This window comes from Vulpes lagopus, chromosome 13, assembly GCF_018345385.1.
Source record: "Vulpes lagopus strain Blue_001 chromosome 13, ASM1834538v1, whole genome shotgun sequence".
In the NCBI taxonomy this organism is placed as follows: Eukaryota; Metazoa; Chordata; class Mammalia; order Carnivora; family Canidae; genus Vulpes; species Vulpes lagopus.
Genome location: NC_054836.1, coordinates 10,175,659 through 10,187,690, shown reverse-complemented (window position 1 = coordinate 10,187,690; position 12,032 = coordinate 10,175,659). Strand labels below are relative to the sequence as shown.

At 34.1% G+C, this 12,032-nt stretch overlaps 2 pseudogenes; one reads left to right on the top strand and one right to left on the bottom strand.

The window, feature by feature from the left end:
• The first annotated feature begins 230 nt into the window (after nucleotides 1-230).
• Nucleotides 231-4,509, top strand: LOC121475002 (annotated as a pseudogene).
• Nucleotides 4,510-5,304: 795 nt separating this feature from the next.
• LOC121475001 lies at nucleotides 5,305-6,250 on the bottom strand (annotated as a pseudogene).
• Nucleotides 6,251-12,032: the final 5,782 nt, after the last annotated feature.

The window sequence follows — 12,032 nt, the reverse complement described above, 5'->3', positions numbered from 1 at the left end:
TATTGCTTTTTTTTTTTCATTTTTTTCTTTTTAGGGAAAAAAATGGAGTTCATGATAGGAGAGGATGTGGAGAAAAGGGAACCCTTTTCCCTTTTGTGAGAATGTGAGAATCACATTTTTACCAGTGACTTCATTCTCTTAGGACTCTTTGCTTCTTCCCATGGACAAGCCAAATTTTCTTCTCCTTTATATTCATCATTTTTATGGTGACTTTAACAGAAAACACAATCATGATCCTCCTTATCCTCAGGGACTCAAGACTCCATACTCCAATGTATTTCCTGCTCAGCCACCTCTCTTTCATGGACATCTTGCATATTTCCAGCATTGTTCCCAAAATGATCACCAACTTTCTCTCAGGCAGAACTATTTCATTTGCAGGTGTGGCTTCCAGATATTTCTATCCCTCCTCCTCCTGGATGGTGAGTGCCTTCTCCTGGCGGCAATGTCTTCTGATCGCTATGTAGCCATCTGTCATGCACTGCATCCCATACTTCTATGCCATACTTATGAATGACTATGTCCGCAATCTCATTGCTGCAGGGTCCTGGCTTGTTGGGACCGTCAACTCCATAGCCCACATAGCTTATGCCCTGTACTTTCCTTTCTGTGGTTTAAGAGCCATTGATCACTTTTTCTGTGAGGTCCCTGCCATGTTGAAGTTGTCCTGTGTGGACACAACACCCTATGAAAGAGAAGCTTATGTAAGTGGCATAATTTTTCTCTTTTTTCCTGCCTCCCTAATCTCCCTCTGGCAGCCATCAGTTTGTTTTCTATAATTAAGTCTGTTTCTTTCTCTCTCTTTTGCTCTCACTTTCTTTTATTTTTTCCCTTTGTGCATTTTTTTGTTGTTTCTTAAATTCCATATATAAGTGCAATTGTATATTTATCTTTCTCGAACCTAATTGGCTTAGTATTGTACTCTTTAGCTCCATCTATTTGTTACAAATAGCAATATTTCATTCTTTTAAAAATTATTTTAAATAAATTAACATATAATGTATTATTAGTTTCAGGGATAGAATTTAGTGATTAATCAGTTGCGTATAACACCTAGTGTTCATTCCATTAAGTGCCTTCCTTAATGTCCATCGCCCAGTATACCATATCCTCCCACCCAACTCCCCTGGAGCAACCCTCAGTTTGTTTCCCAGAGTTAAGTGTCTATTTTCGGGATGCCTGGGTGGCTCAGCAGTTTAGCGCTTGCCTTTGGCGCATGGCATGATCCTGGAGTCCTGGGATCAAATCCCACATCAGGCTCCCTGCATGAGCCTGCTTTTCCCTCTGCCTATGTCTCTGCCTCTCTTTCACTCTCTCTGTCTCTCATGAATAAGTAAGTAAAATCTTTTTAAAAAGATTTTATGTATATATATATTTTTTCTTTTTTGCTTAACATTTTAGATTTATTTTGCTTAGCATAATGCCTTCTAGTTTTATCCACATCATTGCAAATGGAAAGATTTCATTCCTTTTGATGGCTGAGTAATGACTATTTATCCATTCATCTGTCCTTGTACATCTGCCTCTTTCCATATTTTGACTATTGTGGATATCGCTGCTGTAAACACTGGGGTATGTGTGCCCTGTCAAATAACTATGTTTGTATCCTTTGCCATTCTTTTATATCTATCTATCTATCTATCTATCTATCTATCTATCTATAATCTTAATATATATTATTATATATATTATATATAATATATAATACAATATTAAATAAATATATAATTATAATACCATATATAATTTTATATTAATTAATAAATTATAAATATATAATTATATTATATATAATATAATATGTGATATAATATTATATATTATAATATATTAAGATCTATATATAGATATTATATATTATATATCATATATATCTTAATATATATTAAGATCTATCTATCTATCTATCTATCTATCATCTATGCCATTTATTTATCCATTCATCAATTGATGGACATTTTGGGCTGCTTCCATATCTTGAAAATTATAAATAATGATGCTGTAAATACACCGGTGCATGTATCCTTTTGCATTAGTATTTTTATAAAATTTGGGTAAATGCCTAGTAGTGCAATTGCTGGATCATAGAGTAGTTCTATTTTAAAATTTCTGATGAACCTCCATGTTGTTTCCCAGAGTGACTGCACTAGTTTGCATCTCACCCATACTGCAGGAGGGATTCTTTCCCTCCATAGTCTTGCCAAAAATTGTTACTTCTTGTGTTTTTTACTTTAGTCATTATGATAGATGTGAGGTAATATCTCATTGTAATTTTCATTTGCATCTCCCTGATGATGAGAGATGTTTTTATTCATTTTTTAGTTTAAGTATAATGAACATTTAGCATTATATTAGTTTCAGCAACTGTCTTCTCAAGGCCCTTAATTTTCTGCTAACATTTTCTTTGAGATTTGTTTTGTTTTGCTTTTGGTTTATTTTTGTATTCTGACTACCACCTGATCCTATGAAAACAAGGCATTATTTTAGTATTAGTTTCTTCCAGTAATTGAAATATATTGTAGTTAATATTGTGGTATAGCAAGCTAATGCAAAGGTTAGTGGTTTAAAATAATAATACTAATTTATTTTGCTCATAAAACTTGTTTAGGCAAAGTTTGATCGACACTTCATTTTTGTGTTAGTTGGGACAACTCAAGTGAATCTGTAGACTCATCTCCAAGATAACTTATATACATACATATTATTTAAATATATACATATGTAAAATTACACATACTAATACCAAATACTAATATATATAAATATAAATTATATATACATCTCTAACCATTTATCAGCATAAATTGTTTGATGAACTCATATTCTAATATTTGGATTACTCAACTACACTCCCATAAATAATTTTCAAATAACTGAAGCCTAAAGCATATAATTCTACATAATGCCTATTTTTACATTGTATCAATTTAGAATGAATTATGTTTGAGACTGATATGTGATATCATATTTGGCATTCATTCTTCAGTAATTTAATTCATTAAATTTAATTGAAAGAATGATGATTGAATGCAAATTTTCATTCTTACATTTCAGCTTCCAAGACCTGAAATTTTATTGGGAACAAAATCTCATAGTTATCCAAGCTACTGAACAGCATTTTTTTCTAATCCTTGGGTATATGTAGATTTGTTCTTTTGTTTGAGATGATGTGAGATAGTTATATAAATTAGACTCAGTAGTTCATTCAGATGTTAAAATTCAGTTTTGGAACTTTGACAAGAGATTATTTTAATTTGATTTTCTTCATTTTTAAAGTGGTATTTCCTTAAAACCAAAAGTTGTAGGCTTATAGGTCCTTATTTTTTGGTTGTTGTTTTGTTTCTTTTGTGTTGTTTTGCTTTGTAACATTTAGTACCCTAAAACTTACAACTCAAAAGTTGCAGAAAGAGTATAAATCTTCTCCCAGACCATTAGATTTATTTCCTTAGTTAACCATTAAAGAAGGTGAGACCTTTAGCCCTAAGATTTTCCTTGTGATCAAAGATATTTACTTTTATTTTTATTTATATATTTATATTTATATATTTATGTTTATAAATATATATTTTTATTTCTATATGTTATATATAAATATATATAGAAAAATATATATTTAATATGTGGAAAAAAGGGGATTTTTGTTCTTACTCTGATGAATAAAGCTATTGTCTATGTTGATTTATGTGTTTAATTCTACCATGTGTGAATTATTTCAATTAGTGTTTTTTTTTCAGATAGAGATGTTCCTTTCAATTATTCATGATTACTGTAATTTTTTTAAGTAAGATTTATGCCCCACATGGGTCTTGAACTCATGACCTTGAGATCAAGAGTTGAATGTTCTACTGACTGAGCCAACCATATACATGATTGACTGAGCCAATCATGTATATGATTACTACATATAAACAGCATTTAAATGTACACAGTTCAACCTACTTACCTTGTATATGATTTTTTAACTCACGTATACCCACAGAAAATGCTCTTCTAGAAAAAAATTTGATAATATTTTCTATAAGATCTTTATGTATTTTGTTCCATATTCATTTAACTGTTTCTTTGAATTTATTTTATAAAATTATATGAACCTAGTATATGCATTGCTTTTTTACAGATTAATTAATCACTCTTTAAATAATTCATCCTGAAAGTTATACACACACACATAGTTGATGTTGTTGGCACAAAATGAATAAATCTTTTAGAACCTCTTAAAGAAAGAACTTTTTGTTTGTTGTTTGTTCTGTTTTTGGTTTCGCTTCTATTTTTTCCCAGCTCAAGTTATCAGAGTTGCCTGGGATACACAGTCTTCACTGAGGACATAAAACATGAAATGTTAGAAATCATTAGATGAAAGACATTTCAGAAAGTTATATACCTTATCTGATTTTAGGACTGTAACCTTAGGATTTAGTTAATCAGCAGAAATGTGTGGCTTCAGTCTCAGGGAGGTCCTATTTTTGGTTTTATACTTGAACTGGTCCCTTTTAGGTTATTTATAAGTGAATTGGATGTACAATCTCTGCCCAGGGCAGAAATTGAATCCCTGTTGTGTGGTTTTGCTGACTCTGGTAATGGTTAAAGTTTCACTTCTATTTTTTTAAATTTTTTAAAGATTTTATTTATTTATTCGAGAGAGAGAGAGACAGGCAGAGACACAGGCAGAGGGAGAAGCAGGCTTCATGCAGGGAGCCTGATGTGGGACTCCATCCCGGGTCTCCAGGATCAGGCCCTGGGCTGGAGGCCACGCTAAACTGCTGAGCCACCCAGTCTGCCCAAAGTTTCACTTCTTTGGAAGCCCATGAGGAGGGCCCATAGACATTAAAAGTTGAAAATTGCCTTTATCAATGTCTAGCATATCTTTTGCTTACAGTGCCTCAATTATTCACTCTTACTGCTGAGGTCCAAAGTCCAGAACAAAAATATTATAATGATGTATGCAAGCATGACAAATGTAAATTTTAATTTACCAAATATAAAATAAATGGTTGTTTTATAAAACAGTGTGAACTGGGGATCCCTGGGTGGCTCAGCAGTTTAGTGCCTGCTTTTGTCCTAGGGTGTGATCCTGGAGACCTGGAATCGAGTCCCACATCAGGTTCCCAGTATGGAGTCTGCTTCTTTCTCTGCCTGTGTCTCTGCCTCTCTCTCTCTCTCTCTTTGTGTGTCTTTCATGAATGAATAAATAAATAAAATCTTTAAAAAGGTGTGAACTGACCAAGTGAGAGCAAAATATATTGATAGAACACAAATTTTATAATCTGGATCCAGTTTGGCTTCTGCCAGTTTATCAAATTATTCTCACTGTAGATGTCCCAGAAAATGTTTCTCCAGCCACTTTCTCAAAGCCCCTTTGACTTCTTTATTCCTCACACTGTATATAAGGGGATTCAACACAGGTGTGAAGATGGTATAAAAAGCAGAGATCACCTTGTCATAGGCCACTGAATGGTAGGATTTGGGCCGCATGTAGATGAATATTATGGCACCATAGAAAAGCCCCCACAACAGCCAGGTAAGAGGAGCAAGTGGCAAAGGCTTTCTTCTGGGCTGCTGTGGACTGCATGCGGAGTACAGCAGCCAGGATGAGACTGTAGGAGGCCAGAATAAGAGACAGTGGGATCAAGAGCATCAGAACACAGCATACATACATGAACAACTCAAAAAACGTAGTGCCAGCACAGGCAAGGCGCACCAGTGTGGGTGCCTCACAAAAGAAGTGGTTTATTTCCCGAGAATGGCAGTAAGGGAAGCTCAGAGTGGCACCAGCCTGCATCAGTCCATCTACTCCTCCCAGAAGCCAGGAACCTGCGGTCATGTGCAAACAGAGCTTCTGATTCATGAGGATGTGGTAGTGCAGGGGATGACATATGGCCACATAGCGATCATAGGCCATGGCTGCTAAGAGAAAGCACTCACCCCCTCCCAGTGTGAGAAACAGGAAGATCTGGGCTCCACAGCCAGCAGGAGAGATGGACCTGGTGCCCATCAGGTAGTTGACTGCCATTTTGGGGACTATGGTGGAGACCAGCATCATGTCCATGACAGAAAGCTGGCTGAGCAAGAAGAACATGGGCGTGTGCAGCCGGGGGTCCTCATGGATGAGCACAATCATGAGGGCATTGCCCATCAGGGAGGTGAGGAAGAACAGGAGCACCATGGAAAAGAGGAACAAATGGATTGGAGTGTGTTTAAAGAGGCCTAGAAGAATAAAGTTTGTCTCTGTAGTGTCATTTGCATTTTCCATTGTTCCTGTCACGCCTGAAAGAAAAAGAATGATAAGGAAATGAGAGCTGCTTGAAAAAAGGTTAATCATTTACTTAAGAAGAGGTAATCAAATGAGAGAAAACAAAATGAGACTTGGGAGAATAATTATGTCTTTAATCTTTCATTTCCCAACAATACGTTTGCTTTAGCATCCTATCACACACCCCTGTTGTTATTACACAGTATTTTTTAATCCACAGAAAGTCATATAACAAGTGTGTATTGCCATACACATTTCTTTTATTTCTATGTATCTTGTTAGTATGCCATGCATAATTTAGTCATGGTGTTAGGAAATATTATATAATCCCAGTTTTCTAAAGTGTATGTACTTCTGTCTTCAGAACCTCATAATCATGCATTTAATTAATATTGATGTGATAAAGCTCCTAACTATAACTTTTTTATGTTTCTCATATGCTTAAATTAGTTTCTCAAGATTTCCTTCAATGCCATGAAGAATTGGTTTATTTAAAAAAAAATAAAATAAAAAAAATAAAAAAATACCCAACATTATACGTAAAACTACCATAACTCAGTTTGCAGGTGAGGGAAACAAAAAAGGCTGTGTTTCTCTATTTTACATGTGTGTGCAGCACATGGTTCAATACACCAGGCCCCCAGCTACCACAGATACTGTTCCAGAGTACCTAACACCATATTGGCCATGTTATCATGGTGTGTACTCATGATTGTAGAGAATTTGTCTCAGTTTAGAGATTTCACAACAGTTAATTTTATAAATGATATGTACCTGCAAAATGCTGAATTTAATTAAATGTGTTCATTATAAAAATTCAGTTTCTTTTTTTTAAAGATTTTATTTATTTATTCATGAGACACACACACACACACAGAGGCAGAGACACAGGCAGAGGGAGAAGCAGGCTCCATGCAGGGACCCTGACGTGGGACTCGATCCCAGGTCTCCAGGATCAGGCCCCAGGCTGAAGGCAGTGCTAAACTGCTGAGCCACCCAGGCTGCCCTAAAAATTCAATTTCATAAATGAATATAACCCTAAGGAGTATAAGAAAAATATTTTAACTTGTAGACTTAAACACTTTGTTACTGGTAGTCACACATACTTAAAGATAGGAGATAGATTAATTTATTAACTGATTAAATTATTAATTGGCAAGTTTATTACATTTTAATTGTTTAGTTAGTTAATTATATAACTGGTTAATTAAAACATGCTCAAATAAACATGCACCAAATTACTCAGAAGTACAGCATCAGCTGTGAATAAAATAGGAAGCATCTCCTTGACTTTCAGGGTTCAATTATCATCTTCCTAAAACTGCAAACTTATTTTTCTTATCAGTAAGTATCTATGGTAGTAGAATTAGATGCATATGCAAATTACTTTCTCTTCTTTTTTTTATTTTTGTGACATTTGTCTCTTCCTTACAAATTAACTCTTTCAAAGACAGCAATCAATAGATTAATGATTATCAAGATGTTTAGGTTTGGGATTTATTTATAATCTATAGGATAACAAATCTTTATTTAGTTCCATCTAAATTAATTGGTTAGCAGTGCAAAATTTGTAAATGATCAATATCTTTCGTAAATATTAGCATTGTTTTAAGTATCTAACATATATGAGAAATATCAATTATATAATTAAATAATATAGAATTTCTCTGCATCAAAATAGTTATAAATAGAAATAGTTATAAATAAGAAATAATAGTGAGTTATCAGTCTCATGGTTTATTTCAATTATTATTCAATTATTATATACGGCATATATATATATACACATATGTATATACATATATAGCATACATGTGTGTATATATATGCTATATATATATATATATGGCTTAGTAAGTTACTAGTTACTCTCCATTTTATCACACAATTTACATATAGCATAACACATTTACAAATATTTAAGATTTTTCTAATTTTCAATTAATATAATTTATGGCCTCATGCAAGTGGCAAGAATTTCTGTAGTAAATAATCTAAATGTAGTATTTTTCATCTCTTAGATAACAGAATCTCTATTTCATTCTCAACAACTGTTCATTTTTGTTTCCAGTTTTTCCATGTGATAGTCTTAGTTATTTTTAGGTGTAATAATTATAGCCAATCACAAAGAAAGGGATTAATTTAATTTAATTTTAAGAATATTAATTTTCTTTTAAATTTCAAGTTTATTAATGATGCTGAGAAGAAACTTTTTTTTTTGTATTGTTAATTTTCACCATTCTCACTGGTGTGAGGTGGTATCTCATTGTGGTCTTTTTTTAATTTATTTTTTATTGGTGTTCAATTTGCCAACATATAGAATAATACCCAGTGCTCATCCTATCAAGTGCCCCCCTCAGTGCCCGTCACCCAGTCACCCCCACCCCCCGCCCACCTCCCTTTCTACCACCCCTTGTTCCTTTCCCAGAGTTAGGAATCTCTCATGTTCTGTCTCCCTCTCTGATATTTCCCACTCACATTTTCTCCTTTCCCCTTTATTCCCTTTCACTATTTTTTATATTCCCCAAATGAATGAGATCATATAATGTTTGCCCTTTTCCGATTGACTTATTTCACTCAGCATAACACCCTCCAGTTCCATCCACGTCGAAGCAAATGGTGGGTGTTTGTCGTTTCTTATTTATTTATTTATTTATTTATTTATTTATTTATTTTTATTGGAGTTCAATTTGCCAACATATAGCATAACACCCAGTGCTCATCCTATCAAGTGCCCCCCTCAGTGCCCATCACCCCCACTCCCTGCCCACCTCCCCTTCCACCACCCCTAGTTTGTTTTCCAGAGTTAGGAGTCTTTCATGTTCTGTCTCCCTTTCTGATATTTCCCACTCATTTTTTCTCCTTTCCCTTTTATTCCCTTTCACTATTTTCCACATCCCCAAATGAATGAGACCATAAAATGGTTGTCCTTCTCCGATTGACTTACTTCACTCAGCATAATACCCTCCAGTTCCATCCACGTCAAAGCAAATGGTGGGTATTTGTCATTTCTAATGGCTGAGTAGTTTGTATGTTTATAGGAAAGCATTTTTTCTTCCAGATTGCCTAATTTGTTAGCATATAGTTGCTCATAATATGTTCTTACATTTGCTTGTATTTCCTTATTGTCTTATAATATGTTCTTATAATTGTATTTCCTTAGTGTTGGTCATTTCTCTGAACATAAGATATTCACAATGAATTTACAGAAGTAATCCAAAAGTTTAAGTTAAAAAAGTTTCTTGCGTAATGGAAGAAGTTAAGTTTAAGTAATCCAAAAGTTTAAGTTAAAAGAATTTCTTGAGTAATGGAAGAAATTAAGTTTAAGTAACTTAAACTTTTGGATTACTTCTGTAAATTCATTGTGAATATCTCATGTTCAGAGAAATCATGACCAACACCAAGGAAATACAAACAATTATAAGAACATATTATAAGACAATAAGGAAATACAAACAATTGTAAGAACATATTATGAGCAACTATATGCTAACAAATTAGGCAATCTGGAAGAAAAAATGCTTCCTATAAACATACAAACTACCAAAACTAAAATAGGAAGAAATTTAAAACCCGAACAGACTCATAAGCAACAAAGAAATTGAAGCAGTAATCAAAAATCTCCCAACAAACTAGAGTCCAGGGCCAGATGGCTTCCCAGAAGAATTCTACCAAGCATTTAAAGAATTAATACTAGGGTGCCTATGTGGCTCAGTTGGTTAATCTGCCTTTGGCTCAGGTCATGATCTCAGGGTCCTAGAATCTAGGCCCACTTTTGACTCCCTGCTCAGCAAGGAGTCTACTTTTCTCTCTGCCCACCACCTTGCTTTCTCTTTATTTCTCTCTCTCTCTCAAATGAATAATATAAGTCTTTAAGAAAAAATATAATACCAATTCTTCTGATGATGTTTCAAAAAATGAAAATGGAAAGAAAACTTCCAAAATCATTCTATGAGGCCAGCATTACCTTCATCCCTAACCAGACAAAGACCACACCAATAATGTGAATTACAGACCAATATCCTTAATGAACATAGATGCCAAAATTCTCACCAGGATACTAGCCACGAGGCTCCAAAAGTACATTAAAAGGGTTATTTACTATTACCAGGGATTTATTCCTGTGCTATAAGGGTTGTTCAACATCTCCAATTCAACATCACATTTATAAAAAAAAAGGGCAAGAACCATAGAATCCTTTCAATGGATGCAGAAACAGTAATTGACAAACTACAGCATACTTTCTTGATTAAAACTGTCAACAGTGTAGGGATAGAGGGAACATACCTCATTATCATAAAAGCTATATATATCAAAAGCCCACAGCAACTATCATTATCAATGGGGAAAAACTGAAAGCTTAACTTAAGGTCAGGAACATGACAGTGATAACCACTATCACCACCATTGTTCAACATAGTACTAGAAGTCCTACCCTCAGCAACCAGTCAACAAAAAGAAATAAACAACATTCAAATTGGCAAAGAAGAAATAAAACTGTCACTCTTTACAGATGACATAATACTTTATGTCTAAAACCCAAAAGATTCCAGCCCAAAATTGATAGAATTTATACAGGAATGCAGCAAAATGGCAGGATATAAAATCAATGCATGGAAATCAGTTGCATTTCTATACACTAACAATGAGACAGAAGAAAGAGAAATTAAAGAATTGATCCCATGTACAATGGCACCAAAAAACATAGTACTCTGGGAATAAGCCTAACCAAAGAGGTAAAGGACCTGTACTCTAAAAAAATACACAATATTTATTAAAGAAATTGAGGAAGACAGAAAGAAATAGAAAAACATTCCATACTGATAGATTGGAGGAGTAGATACTGTTAAAATGTCTATATTACCCAAAGCAAACATATTCAATGCAATTACAATTAAAATAATTGTGACACTTTCACAAAGTTGAAACAAATAATCTGAAAATTTGTATGGAACCCTAAAAGACACTGAATAGCCAGAATAACATTGAACAAGAAAACCAATGTTAGTGGCATCACAATGCCAGACATCAAGGTGTATTCCAATGCTATAATCATCAAGACAGTATGATATGAGAATCCAGAAATAGACCCTCACAACTACTATTTGCTGACACAGGAGGTAATATCCAATTGGGAAAAAAAGTCTCATCAACAAGTGGTGTTGGGAAAATTGGACAGCTAGATGTAGAAGAATGAAACTGGATCATTTTCTTAACCCATACATAAATTTAAACTCAAAATGGGTGAAAGACCTAATGTGAGACAGAAATCCATCAAAATCCTAAAAGAGAACACAGGCAGCAAACTTTTAGACTTTGGCCACAAAAACTTGCTAGACATGTCTCCAAAGGAAAGGGAAACAAAAGCAAAAATAAACTATTGGGACTTTATCAAGATAGAAAGCTTCTGCACAACAAAGAAAACAGTCAACAAAACTGAAAGGCAACTCATGGAATGGGAAAAGATATTTGCAAATGACATAGGTCAAAGGCTAGTATCCAAGATCTACAAAGAACTTATTAAACTCAACACCAAAAAACCCCAAAGAATCCATTCAATAAATGGGCAGAAGACATGAACAGACATTTATCCAAAGAAGACATACACATGGCCAACAGACACATGAAAAAATGCTCCACGTTACTTGTTATCACAGAAATACAAATCAAAACCACAATGAGATAACACCTTACAGTAGTCAGAATGGGTACAATAAAAAATTCAGGAAACAGCAAATGTCAGATGAAGATGCAGAGAAAGGAGAATTCTCTTACCCTGCCA